Below are 19,418 nucleotides of genomic sequence, written 5' to 3'. Positions count from 1 at the left end.
ATAGTTTTCGGCCTTCGAGAATGAGATTTTAGTAGATATAACAATCAGTCTCCGGATTTGATTTCTAAAAATTAAATATTTTCTAAAAATATTTAATTTTTAGAAAAATTTGAAATCGCACGAAATAAGCATACGCATTTTAATTGCCTGTATGTTTCAAATAGTATTTATTATCCCCCCCCTTTTTTTTTTGTTTTCATCCCAGAAGATTATCATACTGCTGAAAGAAAATAGCATGATCTGAACTATCTCAGTTAATGAAAGCACTTGTTCGCTGTCATGAGAAAGCGATCCAAAATTATATAAGCAGTTGTCAAGCAAATATTTAGGTAATGAGTAAACCATTTAGCATCATCTACATAGGAAGAAACCAATGTCTTATTTTAAGATATTTTTATCATATATTTGTAACTTGTAGTTGATTTATTTCTTAATTGTTACTAAAGTCTCAAACTTATATTCAAAATTATACTGCTCTGTTATTAATGAAATCACTGGTGATTTTTAATTGTCACATTAATTCTCAGTTAATGGCAAATCAAAAAAAAAATCCATGTAATCATGTTCCTTCTCTCTTAAATATAAGCAACTTCTTTTTAAAACATGTATCACATCTAGAGTCTTATGAAGTTAATTCAATGGGAAATACAATAACTGTGAACAGCAGCTCATCATCATCATAGAGGGAAAAAACCTTATAGGAAGCAATCTGCCCTATGAACTTTATGTAGAAATATCAAATTCCTGACATACCCCTCAGGGAATGTACAGTATATCATAATAGTACTACATGAAAAAGGTACATTATTACTAACTTCCTATGAACAATTTTCTTACAGATTAATCTGTAATATGTCAAGATTCCAGTATTATTAGATATATTTCTGTTTTCTAAGCCACTTCACTGTATCAGTTCACCTAGATCTTGGTCTTCCTCTGTATCTTTTTCTTGGCAGTGACTTGTTTTGCTAACCTGAAGCAACTATGCCATCTGAGATTAGCTTTGCTAACACATTCTTGAATGCCAACAACATCAGGTTCTTTCTTGTATCCTGATTTTCAATGCCATCTGTTTGCTTCTCTTAATCTTTCTCAGAATTCTCATATTGGTGGTCTCCAGTCTTTGATCAAGTGTTTTATTTCTAAACCAGCCCCCAGATCATATGTTAAAATTGGATTGAACACTGTTTACAGCTAGTTTAGTGTTTTGAGTAATTTCTCTCTTATTCCATATACATTTATTCAATTGTCTTCATACCACACCAGCTTTGCTAATTCTGTTGTCTATTTCCATATTTAATTTGCCAATTGTACTAAAAATTGTGCCTAAATGGCTGAAATGTTTTAGTAATTGGTGTTTTTTTCCATTCAGGATGTAGTGGATATTTTCATTGCCTGTCTTTTTATTTGGCTGATTTTCATACCAAATTTATTTATAGCAGTTATTTGGCTTAACCAGGGAATCCTGCAGATTTTACTGTGTTTATTGGGAAGTATAACATCAGCTGTAAAATAAAGAGCCGAGATTAATATTTCCAATTTTGATATGAGGTTTAATACCCCTTTCCTTCATAATGTAATCCCTATAGATGGTGAATGACAGTGGACCCTTGTCTACTGTAATGGGCACCCTTGTGTCACAGTTGATTTAATATCAAACCATTTTCCTGTACCTCCTTCAATTATAACTACTGACATCTTAAGTAGCTTCTCCAATTTGGTGGTCAGCAATCATGGTATGCCAGTGTCTGATCCTCTTCCATTCTTTTTATCTCATAATAGCTCTTGTTACCCATCCATTTCTTTGCATCATCAACCCAAGAAGTACTTGGTCTACCAGGAGATCTTCTTTCCTCGAATATTTCCGGAGACATTTTCCCTGCCATCTTGCACTTTCTCTTTATAAGGTCTTTCATGAGTGCTCTTTTGGTTCCCATTAACTTCAATACCTTATCATTAGTTTTTGTTCTTTTTTTTTTTTTTTGTTCCAAGAAATCTTCAGTGCTCTCCTATAGCACCACATCTCAAAGGCCTGCAATTTCTGGACTTGAAGGGATGGAGGAGGAAAAGAAAGGTGAAACTTGTTTCTCCTTTCCCAACTCGCATTTAATTTAAAAGCCTGTATATTATATTCCTTGGGAAATAATCAGGGGGAAGACTGTTCCACAGTCTACTGTACAGTGGTAGCAGGGATGAAGGAGGAGGAAAAGAAACTTGTTCTGTGTGTTTCAAGGTATACTGTGAAAGGATGTTGGGTGGCAGCTGTATGCGTTCCAGTGGGCTTATTACTGAATGGGGGAATTATTGATGCTGTTTCAGATGAACATTTGCTGTGGAAATATTTATAGAATTCATAAAATGCAGAGACCAAACATCCGTGTGTAAAAGTGGGGGAAGTGAGTTTATAAGAAATGGATAATTTATCAATCTAGTTGCTCTCCAGTCAAGCATTTTGAGGGAGCTTTAGAAGTCCCACTCCAAATGTGAGAGCAGTATTAACAGCTATTCAGAGGTGAAGTAAGGTCTTGAGCAAAAGAGAAGTCCTAGTTTTTTGGAAGCTGAGGATGCAATGGTTGTGATGTGTTTATGCCAGGAGAGGCTTGATATGAGGGTAATTCCAGGAAGAGAAATCTCATGTCTGGAAATTTGAGTGTTATCAAAAATAATACTAGTGGGGAGTGAAATGGTTCTTTTTTGTGAGAAATAAGACAGAATGGGGTTTTACTAACATCAAAATTGATGAGGTTATCTGAGCCCCACTGGAGGATAGCTTGGAGATCAGAATTGAGGGCAGTGGTGGTTGATGTTCTGTAGGTTGAGGTGAGTTGTGTAGAGTAAGGTTTATCAAATGAAAGGGATATTGCATTTATGTATACAAATGCTAGAAGTATTTGGAATAAGGAAGAGGAGTGTTTGGGATTGGTTAGCTTGACTTTGCCAGCGGTTGTAGGCATTAGAGATTTTGTTACTGAGGATGATATAATCATATATCATCCTCAGTAACAATATAGAATGCAAAAGATATATTATTTTCAGAGAGGATGGAAGGAACAGAATGGGAGGCAGGGTTTTGCTAAAGATAGTAGATGTATATCTGGATGACAGGGATACAGAGGATAGTTCATTTGAGGCTGTCTGGTGTGAGATAGAAGCCAACAAGATTAAGTATATAGTTGATTGCTGCTATAAACCGGAGGGTATACAGGAGGATGTAGATGGCAAGCATTAGCAGATTAGTATGATGAGTGTAGGTTAAGTAATTATTATGGGGATGTCAACCATGGGAACATAGATTGGTTGGTTGAAGAATAGTCAAGGGAGAGAAGAAAATGAAATTTATACCACTGTTGAGAGACAATTACTCGGGCAGCATGTAATGGAGTGGACACAAGGTTTGAGAGTGCTGCATCTGGTCATAGCATCAGAGAACCCAGCAGTGACCACTGTAACCATGCTGCCTCTACTTAGGGAAAGTGAGCACATGATTTTAACATGAGAGACTGTTAAGAAGGGGTATATGTGGAATTATAGAGCAAATGATTATGACAAGCTGAGCAGTCAGTTGCAGCAGTGCCATGGAATTTGGAGGGCCAAGATGTTGGCAGTGCATGGAAAATGGTCAAAGGATTCAAAGAAAGCAGTATCAGACTGTATACCCAGAGTTAGGAGGATAAATCAGGTAGGAGTTAGATAGATGAATAGCATCATTAAGCAGAAGATGCAAACAAAAGAAAAAAATTGTGGAAGGAACATAAAGAAAAAAGTGATTATCATAGCCATGATCAGTACAATTCACAATCAAGAAGGGTAACCTGCATGGTATGGAAGGCCAAAGCTAATTATGAGAGAAAGCTACCTGATGAGGCCAAAAGAAATCCTGAGAGTTCTTTTGCTATGTGGTAAATGAAAGGAAGGATGACTTTATAAAGTGCCAGTGATAGGAAGGAAACAGAAAAGAAAAAACAAGTCGTTGAATTACTGAGTGAAATTTGGCAAGTGTGTACCATTCAGGTGGTGATATTGCAGTCAGGTGTGACATTAAGATGAGAGATTTGAGTTTATAGAATTGGAGGTGTTAAGGGTATTATCTACAACTTTAATGCGAACACTGCCATGGGATTAGAATGGTACATCAGGCCATGTGTTACAATAATGTGCAAGAGAATTAGCACCTCCTCTGACCAAATTGTTTAACTTAAGCCTCAGTTCTGGGAAGATGCCAACTGAGTGGTAAGTGGCAAAATATTTTCATTGCATAAAGAAGACTCCAAAACAGAAGTAGCAGATTATAGGCCAGTCATTATCTCACGAGTGGTGGTGGTTAAGTTATTGGAGAAGTTGGTAAAAGACAGAATTCAAGACTATGTAGACAGGAATATGATATTTCATGGGGGTAGCATGGTTTTGTGAAGAATAAGTCTTGCTTTAGTAATTTGCTTACTTTTTATAATCAAGTAACAATTTGATTGGATGAAGGAAATGGCTACTAGTGATACTGCTTGCCTTTGCAAAAGCATTTGACAGGATTCCACATTGAACTCTGTTGCATAAATTGAAGCAAATGGAGACGGATATGAAGTTGGGGATTTGGATTAGAGGGTGGCTAATAGACAGGTATCAAAGAGTATGGAGGAGTTGAGTCCAAGAGAAAGTAATTGGGTTTTGTTTATTTGGATTTTATGTCTGAAGCAACTCATGCTATGAAACCAGTGTATTATATGTGTGTTCTAATAGCTGGTTTGCCTGTTCTGTGGGACGATAGAGTGATGATGATGATAATGATATAATTCAAAATATTTTGTGAATTGTAGTCTGCATGAATTATGTTAAAAAAAAACATTCTTGAGCAGGTAATATAAAGGGCAGTACGAAAAACAATTGAGGTTATGTTTTTAGAATATATAAAAAAAAAAGAAACTTATTTCTTAATTTTTTAGGTTTTAATACCAATGTCATGGGTTCAAATTCTGTATATTCCATTGTTGAGTACAAAAATATGCAGATAGCAGTAACACTGTCCTCTGCTCATTTGTTTTCAGGTTACTCATTTTCAGCTTGCTGTTTTTTTAATGTTATGCCTCCCTAAATATAAAACATTTCATGTGGATCCTATACTGCTTTTGGTCATATTCCGTTATTATAATCAGTGATAATCTACAAAACGCTGTTGTTCCCCAGTGGGTATGATGAGTAAGGTAAAAATACAAAAAAAAACTCTATTTATGACAGTTTCATACCAGCATCTCCAGAGCATAGTTTGCTATCACAGACAGTAACAATTAGTATTGAAAATAATTCAAATTGTAACACACGCACACAAATAAAAAAGGAACTTGGTGCCTTTTAATGTTGGATAAAAAAAAAGTACATTTTTTTTTATCCAACATTATACTACTCTGGTGTCTATCTGTTACCCCCAATGCATGCTACCAGCTTCATATCCATTCCTATTTGCTCCAACTTTTGTAATAGCTTTTCATGCAGTATTCTGTGAGATGTTTGCCTCTATTATAAATTGTGAGTAAATTATTAAGGAAAGACCTGCTTTTTACAAAGCCTTTCTGTCCACTATAGAGTATCATATCTGATCCACATTTAACCACTGCTTTAACCATTCTTTTGTTGATCTTTCATTATCCTCTTAACTTTTACCAAAGCACCCAACTGTTGAACCTTCATTATCTTAGCTTTTAGAGAGTTGAATGATCTTGAGTTTGGTATTAATGCAGTGAGTTATCAGGGATGGGTGTGTATTAGTCAAATTTTAGAGGTGCCCATAATTTAAAACAAAAAAATTGGACATAAGCTGTCAAGGAGAGGGGGGGGGGTAGAGGATTGAGATTTTCGGAAAACAATTAAATTATTTTCACTTAACCATTTCAATTGCTACTTTTATATATCAATCACTACATAACACTGAAAAATCATTAATGCAAATTGAAACAAATTTGATAGAAATTATTATTATTATTATTACTACCCAGGCCTCCATGGTGTCAAAAGACTGATCGTGGGAGGTCGTTTTTAGGAAACACAAAGTTTATCATACCACTCCTTGAACCCATTCACCGATCCCACTCCTACCACTCTCTCGGGCAATGCATTCCAAGGTTCAACCACCCTCCGCGCAAAGAAACCACTCCCCACCCTCTTGTGCATAGCCTCCTTTCGTAACTTCCAGGGATGGCTCCTTGTCATTGCTCCTTCCTGCTGTTTCGCCAAGTGAAAGAACTCTCCAATGTCTACCTGTAACTGCCTCTCAACAGTTTAAAAGTCTCGATCATATCACTTCTCCTTCTTCTATCCACCAAACTCTGCAGTCCACATTCCCTCAGTCAATCCTCATAACTTATATTGTACGGTCCTGAGACCATCTTTGTTATCTGCCTCTGTACCCTTTTCACAGTCAGTTTATCCCCTTCAAATCTGAGAACAATAGTCTATGTGTGGTCTGATAAGGGTCCTGTACAACGGAATGATAACTCTTTTATCTCTGCAGGTCAGTGTCCTTTTCAGTATTGCAGCAATCCTCTGAGCTACCCTCACCACCTTTGCAATATGCTCCCTGAATATCAGTTTTCTATCAATCATCATCATCTCCAGATCTCTTGTCTCCCCTACCTCCTCCAGTACAGCTCCTCCAATCGAGTATGCATCCTCCCATCGATGGATCCCAAACCTCAAGACTTTACATTTTGCTGCATTGAACTGATACCCCCATTCATTTGCCCATCTGTCTAGTTTATTCAAATTCTCTTGCAGTGCTTCCACATCTGCACTATTACAGATAACTCTTCCTAGCTTCACATCATCCGCAACAACTGAATGGCCCCTTGCAATCCAAAATAAATTACACTTTGTGTTTATAGCAGCTAGTTAAGTAATTAAGAAGTAAATTGCTAATAGTAAATAAAACAAGAAAATTAAATTGGCATGTTTTTTAAAATTTATTTAATAATAAGGAAATGAAATTTACATTTACAGTAAAATACACATCCTCAAAATGCTGGATCTTCTAGTGACCTACATGCTACTAGAAGTCCCAAGTTTTTCTCTTTCTTGGAATAAGTCTTGCATGCTTATCTAAATTTTCTTTGAAATCATATTTTGGTTGAATTTAAAGATGTGTGTCTTTCTAACGAGTTCTACAGAAAGTCTCCAGAGCATGATTAGAAAACCTGTTTTCCTCTGGTGGATTGAAGTTCTAAACTTTTTTTTTTAACTCAAAACAGTAGTAGTTTCCATGAAACTAGTATAATGAATGTAGCTTACTGTTCAGGCATGCACGCTCTAAGTACAGTGCTGTGTGTTAGTTGTCACTAGTTGAGACTTTTTTTTTTGAGTTAACAGCAGCAATGAAATACTCTCCTAACCTTAACAAGTATTGACTACACAATCTGTCTCCCAAACTTTAAGTTAATTAAAGTTTGGGAGAAAGATTTTATGACCATCTTCAGCCCAAACAACACTGTTTATTCAACATTTGAGGACTCTAAGTTAGGCACTTTAGTTCTTTGGTTTATCACAATTTGAATGTTTCCAGTACTAAATTATTATTGCTTGCATGTTTTCAAAGCATGGGTACATTTCATAGCAAAATACATGTATTCTGAAAATGCTAATTTGAAATACAGCAATAATTATATATAAAACTTTTATTTAAAAAAAAATATATTTTTTTCAAAATGTTTTATTTAATGGCAATATTTGAGCATTTGACTCACAAACCAACTCCTCCTTGGTGCATCTAATGAATGGGAAAAAAAAATCATCCAGAAGATCTAACCTTTAACAGAAATAGCTTACTCTCTATTCCATCCTTAATCCCATCTTTTTTCTTGTGTGAAATTGGCCCACTTTTTTTTTTTTCCATTCATATGGGTTCCTTTTAGGAAGATGATTCCTCTGTTGGTCTTGTTATTGATTTTGAAAATTGTTGCATATATATTTTTACACTTTATTCCAAGAAAACTGAATACTGAATAACATTGTGAAAAACTTGCCATTGCTTATTAAAATATGAAAATGTGATGCAGATACATATATGGAAGACATGGAAACAAAAAAAACCAAAAAGGAGAAAAGGGGGGGGGGAAACATGTTGGGATCTCAGATCAACACTCTATAACTCTTCCATATATATAGGACTTTATGTTGGTGCTGTGGTTTTGTTTCACTCACCATCTGTTCATATAACAATGAAAAAAAAATAAACAAAACTGTGATTCTGAGGATGACCCCAAAACAAGTGACAATCCTGTGTGTATGTTGGGAAGGACTCAAGTGGTTAAAGAATGAAAGAATCTCTTTCTTTGTGTGTTTTGAACAGCTGTAATCAAAGAGAAGGGGATAAATTGATTTGATAAGCTTGAAGTGAACTGTGTGGAGGATGACCAGCAGGTTTTCTTAGTTTTAAATCCTTAGTGGAAAGTAAAAGAATGATTGTGGCAATTTGGAGTAGTAGTACCCATGACAATATATGTAGAAGCATTCGGCAGCAACAGTGTTTTGAGAAAAGTAATTGGAGTGAGAGAGAGAGTTAAGTAGACTATCCTGTTTTAGATTGCATCAAATATTTTAAGGTTTTTGATGCACTAACCCAAATGTGAGAACAGTATTCTAACTAATATATCTTTTCTAATGTTGGGTCAATTTGGAATGTATGTAATATTAAGAATTGTACAGGTGAAAAAAATAGAGAGGACAAGATTAAATCTGTTTTGACCAAGGAAAGGCTAGATTAGTAAGCCAGTCCCAAGTAGAGAAATCTGGTCTTGGTTGTAGATCTGATTACCATCGAAGGTAAGGGAAAGTGAAGTAAGATCTTTTTTAAAAGAAATAAGACAAGACTATGCTTTGGTGTCATTGAAGTTTATTTGGTTGTCCTTATCCCATGCAGAGTGGCAAAGAGATCAATAAACAGTTTAACTTAGCTTGAAGAAGCAGCTTTTTCTCATATCTAGATATACTAGTATTTTTACCTTCAAGGCTTAGCTTAGGCCAATGATTACAAATTCTGCTTGACTTTCTTCTGTATTATTCTGCTGTAACACTGTGTGAATAAGCTGATCACTTTGCATTAGTCTTCTCTTTCAACTCCTACATTTATGATACAGAGATCACATCCTACTATATCCCAAATAATTCATTTTACTCTTCCTTTGTAGTATCTAGTTCAGATTTTTGTATTCTCTTTTCATAAAAGTTCACTGGCTGCTCAGCTATGGGCTAATAGACATACTTCAGTTATTTCAACTAGAACTAACTCCTATCTTGCTTTGGTCTAATTTTTGCAGCTAGCATTTTTCTTGTAGATTGGAAGTTAGCCCATATCTTGCATATTTGTAAAAAAAAAAGGTTGACATATCTTTACTGTTGAAGTACTATCCCATTGCTTTCACTTTGATATTTTCTGTAGAAAATACCTTCAACTTAATTTTTTGACTACCTGAAACATTTACTACCATATTGATATCTGTATCCACAAGGGATTTTATAGGCTACATTACTGACTTCTGGACATGTTAAATGGAAAAATTTTAAGAAATGGTTGCTCTCTGTTTTCTTTTAGATCATTTGATGTACTCCATTGTAGATGTATGCTTTCAAGCCTCCATCCAGTGGGCTTTGTCTTTTGTAAGTGGGTTACTCGCTTCTTATGTGGTTCTCCATATATGGTAAACAGATGTTTTTCAATTTTAATGTTCCAGCAAGGCAGAAGCACTCCAAATCTGTTTCACCTTCCCTTGTCTAGTATCAATCATCACCTCTTACGTTCTTCGAGTTCCATCCCAGAATAGAAGGTAGCTGAAAAAGAAGTGGGTTTGCATTTAGACACTGACTGGATATTGAGCAGCTGATTGTTGTTATAGGCTTAGCAGAAAGTAGGGAAATGATAGAAACCAGTTTAACAAACAGCACCCATGAAAGTACCTACAGAGAATACATAAACAGATATATTTTTTCTATAGGTGTTTCATGGGTGTTACCTGAAAGCTTCCCTGAAACTATTTGATGTTGTCCAGAACAGGATACATCAACTAATTGATGATTACTCTTTTGCCAATTTTCTCCAAAAGAGGAATCATTAATTTGTTGAAGTATTCTCTTTTGGACACCATCAGGTGAAAGTAAAGTTAATATCTTGAGTGGAAATTGACAATTAAGTTGTTTGGAGGCTGAGGAAGCTATGGATAAGATGTTTTTGTACTAGGAATAGTTAGAAATAAATATGAACCCAAGAGAGAGAGAGAAATTTCATCATGTCTGACAATCTTAAGGGAAGAGATTTATTTTGCAGAGAAGAAGACCAAACAATTTTGGCACCATTAAAGGTGTTAGTTGTCTCACTTTGTTGAAATGGGGTGAATATGATTGTCTCAGTGTTGTGAGAAGGTACCAGTTGAGTATTGGATTAGCTGGTGTTAGTTCTGGAGTCAATCTTTAAGTACAATCTAAGATATCAACCTAGTTATCAAAAGTCTTCTCATCCTTCTGGATCAGATGAATTTGGTATCTAGGCTATTCAAAAGCCTAATGTCTTGCTGGTGAAAAGCTATACATGCACTATTTCTGGTATCATTATTACCATCTGACCTCCATGGAGTCAGAGACTCATCGTGGGAGGTACATACTATTGCACACAATGCTCATCCAACCGTGCTTTAAATTGATTCAGTGTGTCTACATTCACAACACACTCAGGCAATACATTCAACTCGCCAACCATTCCCAAACAAAGAACCTACTTGAGGAGTAGGTTCTCCCTCACAACCTCCTTATACAGTTTCCAGTGATGGCCTCTTGTTCTACTCCCATCTCCCATTCTATGAAAAATCTCCATATCAACCTGAAAACAACCCCCTCATGAGACTCTGCAACTTATATTCTCTCAATCTATCCTTGTACTCCACATTCCAAAAACCACTGACTGTTTCATAATGTCGTTCCAAATTTGTCTTTTTTTTTTTTTTTTTTTAATTTATATCCTTTTCCCTTTCTCCCATATATTTTTTCATCCTTCAAGTTTTTTTTATTCATGACTTGCACTCATGGTGGGCCAAGGAATTTTTCTGATTTTTTAAAAATTATTTCTATTTTTTCTATTTTTATTTTTTACATACTCCAGAAAGCCTACTATAGAGACCAAACATGAAACTTTTTTTAGCCATTTCAGGCATCCAATAAATGCGGAGACGAAATTAATCTCCCACACCAAGAAATAATCACAAACATCTATGCTCACAGTGAGATTCAAACCCACAACTTGTTGGTTGGAGAGCAGTTTTGCTAACCACTTAGGTTGGCCACACTAGCCAACCAGGCCAGCAAGTATATCTGGAAGGAAGAAAAAATTTCATCTTCATCCAGAAGGTTGACTGTCATAGATTCTCATACCCATATAGTCCTACTTTGGATTAATTCTTTTGCTCTTTATATTTTAGAAATCTTTACATAAATCTTTTGGAAGGCTTTCTTTCATGTCTCACAATATGGCCCAGTATGCAGATTTTCTTTTCTTTTCCAGATGTTTTTTATTGCATTCATTTTTTTTTACCCATCATTCCTAAAATTTCACCATTCCTCTTCTTTTGCATCATGAAATCTTCAATGCGTTTTTATGTATGAATGTTTCAAAAGCATTGATACTTCTAATATCTTCTTTGTTCAGTCTCTATATTTCTACTGTGGACAAAAGAGAAGCGAAGACCGCATGAAGCATTTAATCATTCTTAGTCTATTTTTTTGTTTGTTTTACTTGATGTTAGTATGATTTCATTCTGTTGAATATTGACTGCAATTTCTGTTCTTTTGATCTCTCTTTTGTATCCTTCATCTTTTGTAATTAGATATGCTAAATAATGTGGGATTTTGGCTTATTCTGTAATTTTGTTTTCTATGTTCATTCTTTTCTTTCAGATGTGTTTTTCTCTGCTTGCTATCTTAACTTTTTTAAAAAAAATGTAATGTAAAACGGTGTTTTTTAGTTGTGTATTTATTCACTCATTTAATTTTGCAATAACATAGGCATTAGCTGATTTTTTTTTTTAATTTTGCAAGTCCCCCCTCTCTCTCTCTAGGGTATTATCTGTATAACAAAGATTATATTTTTCCTCTTATTTTCACTCCCTCAGCAGTACAAAATACAGGCAAGAAAGTTGACCGGCATGCTGGGGAAGGCAAAATGAAGTTGTGAGAGGAATTAGCTACACCGGCCAAAGGAAATCCCATTACTATATGTCAGGTAAAAGGAAGAATATTTATGGAAGAATAACCTGAACAAAAACAGAAGAAATGTTTGAAGTATGAGGGATTTCTTTGCAACTATATCTGTCATCCAGGTGAAATAATGCAGTCTGTGACAGGATTTGGATGAGAATGGTTTTAGGATGTTAACAAATTTCATTGTGATTATAGCCGTGATCTAGCCAGATTTAAACTGCAACATATGAGAATGGATATAGGGTTGGTGAGATAGGTAGAGATAGATAGGTGGGCGGTTGATGGAGAGATATCAGAGAGTAGTTTATTCAGGAGTAGAGTCCAAAAGACGGCCTGTGACTAGTGGTGTGCCGCAGGGTTCTGTTCTTAGACCACTGCTGTTTAATCTGTTCATTAACGATATAGGGAAGGATCTGAGAGGAACAGTTCATTTGTTTGCTGATGATGCAAAGTTGGGTAGGGCAATAGTGAATGCAGAAGATGTCAAAATTTTGCATGACGACTTGGACAGATTGGAGTTCTGGGCTAAGGAGAATGGATGTCAATTTAATGTGACAAAATGTAAGGTTATGCATTTTGGGGTGAAAAGATTAGCAGCAGTATACCACATTGGTGGAACTGTACTCCAGGAGATCGAGGAGGCCAGGGACTTCGGAGTGTTGGTGGATAGGGAGATGAAGTTTAGGGAGCACATTGCAAAAGTGGCTAAATCAGCTCATCAACTCACTTGGTTGTTGAAAAATACTTTGATGAGCAGAGACAAGCAAGTTATTGTTCCTCTGTACCGAGCCTAATAAGGCCTCAGCTCGACTACTGTGCCCAGATTTGGTCACCTAGGTTTCTTCTTGATGGGGAGGAGGTGGAGAGGATCCAGTGGCGAGTAGCCAAGATGATAGCAGGTCTATGGAATGAACCTTATGAGAACAGGTTGAAGATTTGTGGGTTGCAGAAATTGGTTGATATGTGGAAAAGGGGAGATAAGATTGAAACATTCAAATTGCTAAAGGGTTTCTATAGGATTAATTCAGAGGATATTTTTGAGAACAGGACTAGTGGTGGGAGAACTAGGGGACACCTATGGAAGGTGAGCAAGAGTGTTAGAGCTGGGTTCTTTACTTTTAGAGTGGTAAATGAGTGGAATAAGCTGCCAGGTGCTATGACAGTGAGTGAGTTCAAGGCAAGGTATGATAGATACTGTGAGAATGTCATATAGTTGTGTGGACATGATGTTTAGGGCCTCCCTTGATGAGTCTAAGACTCCCTGGAGTTGCCCGTAATAATAATAAAAAAATAATTAAGCTCCGACTAGGCTGCTTAAATCTCAGTTAGCTCTTGCAAGATAGTCACATTACATAAAGAAGGCTCTGAAATGGTGGTTTTGGTAAAGGACAAAATTTAAGATTGTGGGAGATAGCATGCCTTTGTGAAGGGGGGGAGTGATCTTGTTTAAGTTATTTCCTCACTATAAGAGAAATAAATGGCTACACCAGGGCTGCTGAGAGAAATTTTCAGGCTCATGACAAGTCTGTGGTCCAGGCCCCACTTAAAAAGTGCATCACTTTTGTTTAATAAAAAAAAGTCATATAAAACTGACTGCAAATCGCAGCCAACTGTAACAAACTTGCATGAATGCCTAATGACGTCATCAACCGCTATAACTACAGCGATCCGCGCCGAGAGAATCAGTGTCTTCCGGACACTCGTGGTAAGCTAAAGAGCGTAGCCGTCTGTCTAAAACAAAACACTGTATCATTCTCGATATGCCATTATCCTTTATCATTGTTGTATTATTATGAGAATTAGAACCATGCATTATAAATACAGTTATGTGACATGTCGGGGCCCTTTTCGATGCTAGGCCCATGACAAAATTCTCAGATGTCATCCCCTCTCGGCAGCCCTGGGTAGCCTATGATATTGTTGGACAGAATTTGAAAACAGGAACCAAACTTTGGAGATTCACTGGCAAATCCTGAAGAAAATATTGATTGATTCAGCCAGAGATGCATGTGGTGAGGTTGTAAGGAAAGAAAAATCAAAACTCCATGATGGACTCAGGAAGTTAAAAAGGCAGTCAAAGAAAAAAAGAAAACATATTGAAAGTTCCTGACAAAGTCAGCTTGTGCTCTTAGAGAATACAGAGAAAAATGTAGGAAAGCAAAGTACTGTGTAATACTGGCTAAACAGAAGTCATGGGAAGAACATAGAAAATAAATATCAGGAAGGTGGCAAAATATTCTGGATGCTATTGAAAAATTTTAGAAATGGAGAAAAAAAATACTGTTAAAGGAATCAGAGATGATAAAGGTGACATGAAATCTGAAGATAACAATATTCTCCATGTCTCTGGAGTAATTACTTTGCAAGACTACTAAATAAAACGGTGTCAGCATGATGGGTAGAAACTACCAACAGGAATTCAGTCAGGAAAACATATCCCTACTTGAAGTAGAAAATGTCATCAAAAACCTGAAATGTGGAAAGGCAGCTGGATGAAATTTGGTCAGAAATGCTCAAATATGGAGGTATAAAAGTTTTACAGTGGCTGTATTGCATAATTCGGAAGGCCTGGTGTGAGAATTAAAGGTATTTCCCTGGGTGTTCCTGATAATATTTATGCAAGTATACTTGAAAAATGGTTAAGAAAAATTGTGGCAGGGAAGTTTGTTGGAGAACATGCAAAAAAATCAGGATCAGATTTTCACTTTAACACAAACAGTTTAGAAATTTTAGGAATATAACAATGATTTGTATTTAAATTTTGTTGATCTGTAAAAGACATACGACAAGGTGCCAAAAGGAATGCCAAAATGCTACACTTATATGGTATGAATGGGACATTATATCAAGCAATACACAGTCTATTTAAGCTGTAAGTCAGCAGTTAGAATTGAAGGTGGTACAGGAAATGGTTTGAGGTTAAATCAGGTGTACGACAAGAGTGCACATTATCTCCATGGTTGTTCATTATCTATATGGATCACATTATGAAGGAAAGAGGTATTAAATCTGATATCAAAATTGGTGATACTTCTGAATAAATCTAGTACAAGTCTGCAAGATTCCCTGACTAAATTGAATAACTGTTGTAATAAATTTGGTGTGAAAATCAGCAATAAAAAGACGATGAAAATAGGCAAAAGCATTGAAAACGTCGACTGTAACCGAATGGTGAACTTATAGAAAATGTAAAAACATTTCAGCTATTTAGGCACAATATTTAGTGAAGATGGTAAATTAAATATGGAAATAGACAACAGAATTAATAAACCTGGTACAGTAGGAAGTCAACTGAATAAATTTATATAGAATAAGAAAGAAATTAGTGATAACACTAAATTAGTGTTATCACCGCAACTACACCAACGCCATCTACTGCCCATCAGCACCACTAGTATTTTCATAGACAATTACAAACATCCATGCCCATGGCAGGATTCAATCCTCAGCCTTTTGCCTGGAGAGCAGATACCCTAACCACTCGGCCAACCAGGCTGGCATATATCATATTAAAAATTAGGATATTAGGAAAGAAGTGAACTTGACATTGTTAGAATCCTCTTATTTACTGGAATCCAAAGCATCATATGCATCCTTTAGTTTTTTTGTTTTTTTTTTTGACAAAAAAGTCATCAGAAAACTACTAAATAACTTGGATACAGAAAAGAGTCTTCTGGTCCTGATGGCATCTCCTCAGTTGTTTGCAGGCATTGTGCTCCAGAGCTAATGTGCATCCTGCTTTGTCTCTATAATTTATTATATAAATCTGGTACTTATCCCAATACTTGGAAGCAATCTTGTATCCATCCTAATCCAAAAAAGGGTAATAGAAGTCTATTGTCAAACTATCGACCATTTGCTATCACCTCTTTCCTCTCCAAAATAATGGAGAAAATCATCAATAGCCAACTCCTCTGCTACTTAGAGGCCCAAAAATTAATCAGTGACTATCAGTATGAGTTCTGCCATTCAAGATCCATAGCTGACTGTGTTGCTTACATCCTCCCACCATTGGACACATACCTATGTACATGTCCAGTGGTGAGTGATGTAATATACCTATCAAACTAACTCAGCAAGTTAGTTTGATAGGTATAATAGCCATTGTGCAAATAATGATTAATGTAGGTCTTCTGCAATGGGTCTTTGGGCACCCACAGAATGTCTATGTAATGATAATTCTAATTACTACACCATCAGATTCTGTTCCAATTAAAGTAAACCTCCTTTGTCAGGTCTCACTAATGCCAGTTTTCACATATCAGTATCGTAAACTACTTTTTTTTGTTAGTGATACTCCTGCTGTTAGCAAATGTGTGTGTCAACAGCTGACAGGTTTTATTAACATTTTGTATGATTCTCTGGGAAGTCTAAAAATGTATTGAGGTATGTCCCTCATATCTTCAAATACCTATCCTTTCTCTCTCTCTCTCTCTCTCTCTCTCCCCCCCCTTGAACATGTGCATCAAACACATACCCCCACATTGGCACTCATTTCACATATTTATTGCATGCCTGAGAAGAACCAAAAATTCACATGCTTCTTAACAACATCCTTAGCCAAATTCCAGACCCATGTACCTCCACAAGATATACAAGGGTGAGGGGAGTTCTGATAAACACCTAGAACAAAAATGATATTAAAGCAACTGATATAACCACAAGAAAGAACATACTAGTAGCAGAGTTATGCCAATAACTTATTCTTATATCCTTGTATGTTCTTTCTTGTGGTTATATCATGTGCTTTAATATCATTTTTGTTCTAGGTGTTTATCAAAACTTTCCAGCCCCCCCCCCTTCTCATAAGCTGAAAAATCTCATTTGTATCTACTGTAAGATTGCCCTTAGCAATTGTGTATTTCTATCATATCTCATCCTCTATCTGTTGCTCAGACTTTGAAGACCACATTCCTAAGTCATTTCTCATATGCAAAGAACCAAGATGGTATTCTCATCATTATCATCTTGATTCTTTTCTATAAGATCTTTCAACTGCCTCTCTGCCTCAGAATGCAGGTAATCATATCTGTACAGTAGTGCAGATGTGGTCATATCAAAGCTTGTATGACAATCACTTCTTTTCTTACAAGTTAGTGTTCTCTTCATCAGTGCAGTGACTTACTCACCTTAGCAGTGTGGCCATGAACTTTAACATTCTCTCCACCCCCCTTCCCCATTTACCCTCTAAGTCACTAGCTTCATTGGTCACTTGTATCAAATTTCTACTAGAAAAATATTCTACTTGCATTGTCCTCCAAAATGCACTTAGCCACACTAAAACTGATAATCATTTTCTTTTGCCCATATAACTGGCCTGTTCAAGTTGGCCTCCAAGCATTCTATATCAGCTTTGCTCCTTTTCACTGTACCCAGATTAGCATCATCAGCAAATAACTGGATGTCACACTCTATCCTCATTATCATTAATATACAAATTAAACGATAGTGGTTGCAGTACAGAATCCTGTATGAGTACTCTACAGGTCACCATCCTGCTTTTAGATGCAGCACAGACCCTCCATATCATTTTTGATATGCATTAGTTGGCCAATTTCTGTAATATATCTATTCCTCTTATCCAGCTCTGCTGTTATAGATTGCTAAAGCATCATATATGTTTACAAAGCCATGATCCTATCCCCTTCGGATGTGATTCCTAACCAGCCTGTCTACTATCTTTGCTGACCACACCAGAATATTAGTTTATAATTTTCTGCTCCACCTTATATAATGGAATTATCTTGTTTTTCCACTCATTGGAATTATGCATATATTGAGACCCAGATTGAACAACCAGATTATGGACATTGCTGACTTTCTCATGCCTTCCTTTGGTGCCTGTGCTAATATCCCATCTAGTCCAGTAGTGGTTGCAGTACAGAATCCTGTATACTTTTGCATTCTCTTGAACTCTACTCTGCTATATACTACTACTATATGTTTGTCTATCACCCATCTTCTTATCCAATTTACCAACTTCATATCCATTCCCATTTGCTCCAGTTTACATGAATACAGTTCCATGCAGTATTCAATTATATTTAATTTGTATATCAGTGACATAGAGAAAGATTTAAGAGGGGGATATTCAGTTGTTTGCCGAGAGCAATAGTTGATAAAGGTGATATAGATATTCTGCAGGATGATTTAAATAAATTGACATTGTGGACAAAGGATAATGATTGTCAATTTAATGTTGCAAAATGTAAGGTTATGCACTTCATGTTGAAAAGGTTGCATACAGCATATCATATTGATGATATTGGATTGAAGGAAATTGATGAGGCTAGGGACTTGGGGGTAATGGTGAACATAATAGCTTCAAAGGATTATTTGGATGTTGAAAAACATACAAGAAAAAATAGGGAAGTTATTATCCCTCTTTATTTGGCTACATCTTGACTACTGCACACAGATTTGGTCTTGGGTTTCTTAGGGACCAAGAGGTGGTAGAGGATTCAGAGTCGAATGATCAAGATGGTGACAGGTCTGTGAAATACTTCCTACGGGGATAGGTTGAAGGTTTGTGGGTTACAAAGTTATTTGATAGGCAGAAAAGAGAGTACATGATAGAAACATTTAAGATATTAAAAGGATTTTATAAAATATCAAAACCTCTTACTCACCAAACGTGACTGTAGGATAATATATAAAAACTACCACTCATAGGGTGACACATTGAATGTGGTGTTCTGGACATCGACTGGAACACATCTGCACAAAAACATTCAAAACTGAGGCTCACAACATGGGCTTCTATGGTAGTAGGACTGCAATATGCAAGCCCATTAGTCAAACCAACATACAGCATTGCCTTCAGTGGTGCAGAGCATGTACAGTTGGATGTGGAAGCTTGGAAACCTGTGTTTATGGCCCATCGAATCACACTACACCATCTACCAAGCACATGGTGGATGTGATGGTATGGTTCTGTTTTTCCTAGTTTGGCCTCGTTTCTCTGTTTGTGGTGCCATGAACATTGAACTTTGAGAGGTATTTGAACATACCAAACTGACTATTGTCTCTTTCAGCAAGACAATACACTGTGTCATATGGCTGCTACTGTAACTGCATGGTTTGTGGACATGAATATCACCACACTTGACTAGCCTTTACAGAGCCATGATCTCAACCCTATTGAACATCGTTGGATGAACTGGAACATCAGGTGAGAGTATGGGACATTCTCCCGC

The 19,418-nt window shown here is 36.3% G+C and overlaps 1 protein-coding gene across 1 annotated transcript in view; it reads left to right on the top strand.

Annotated features, from left to right (window-relative positions):
* Positions 1–19,418, top strand: part of LOC150098798 (uncharacterized) — a 46,839-nt gene that overhangs the window by 584 nt on the left and 26,837 nt on the right. The gene's annotated exons all lie outside the window — the stretch shown is intronic.

Source organism: Typopeltis vanoorti, chromosome 15 (genome assembly GCF_054136105.1).
Source record: "Typopeltis vanoorti isolate ZY-2024b chromosome 15, IOZ_Tvanoo_1.0, whole genome shotgun sequence".
Lineage (NCBI taxonomy): Eukaryota > Metazoa > Arthropoda > Arachnida > Uropygi > Thelyphonidae > Typopeltis > Typopeltis vanoorti.
Note: the sequence above shows the minus strand (reverse complement) of the source record. Positions and strands in the feature narration are given on the sequence as shown.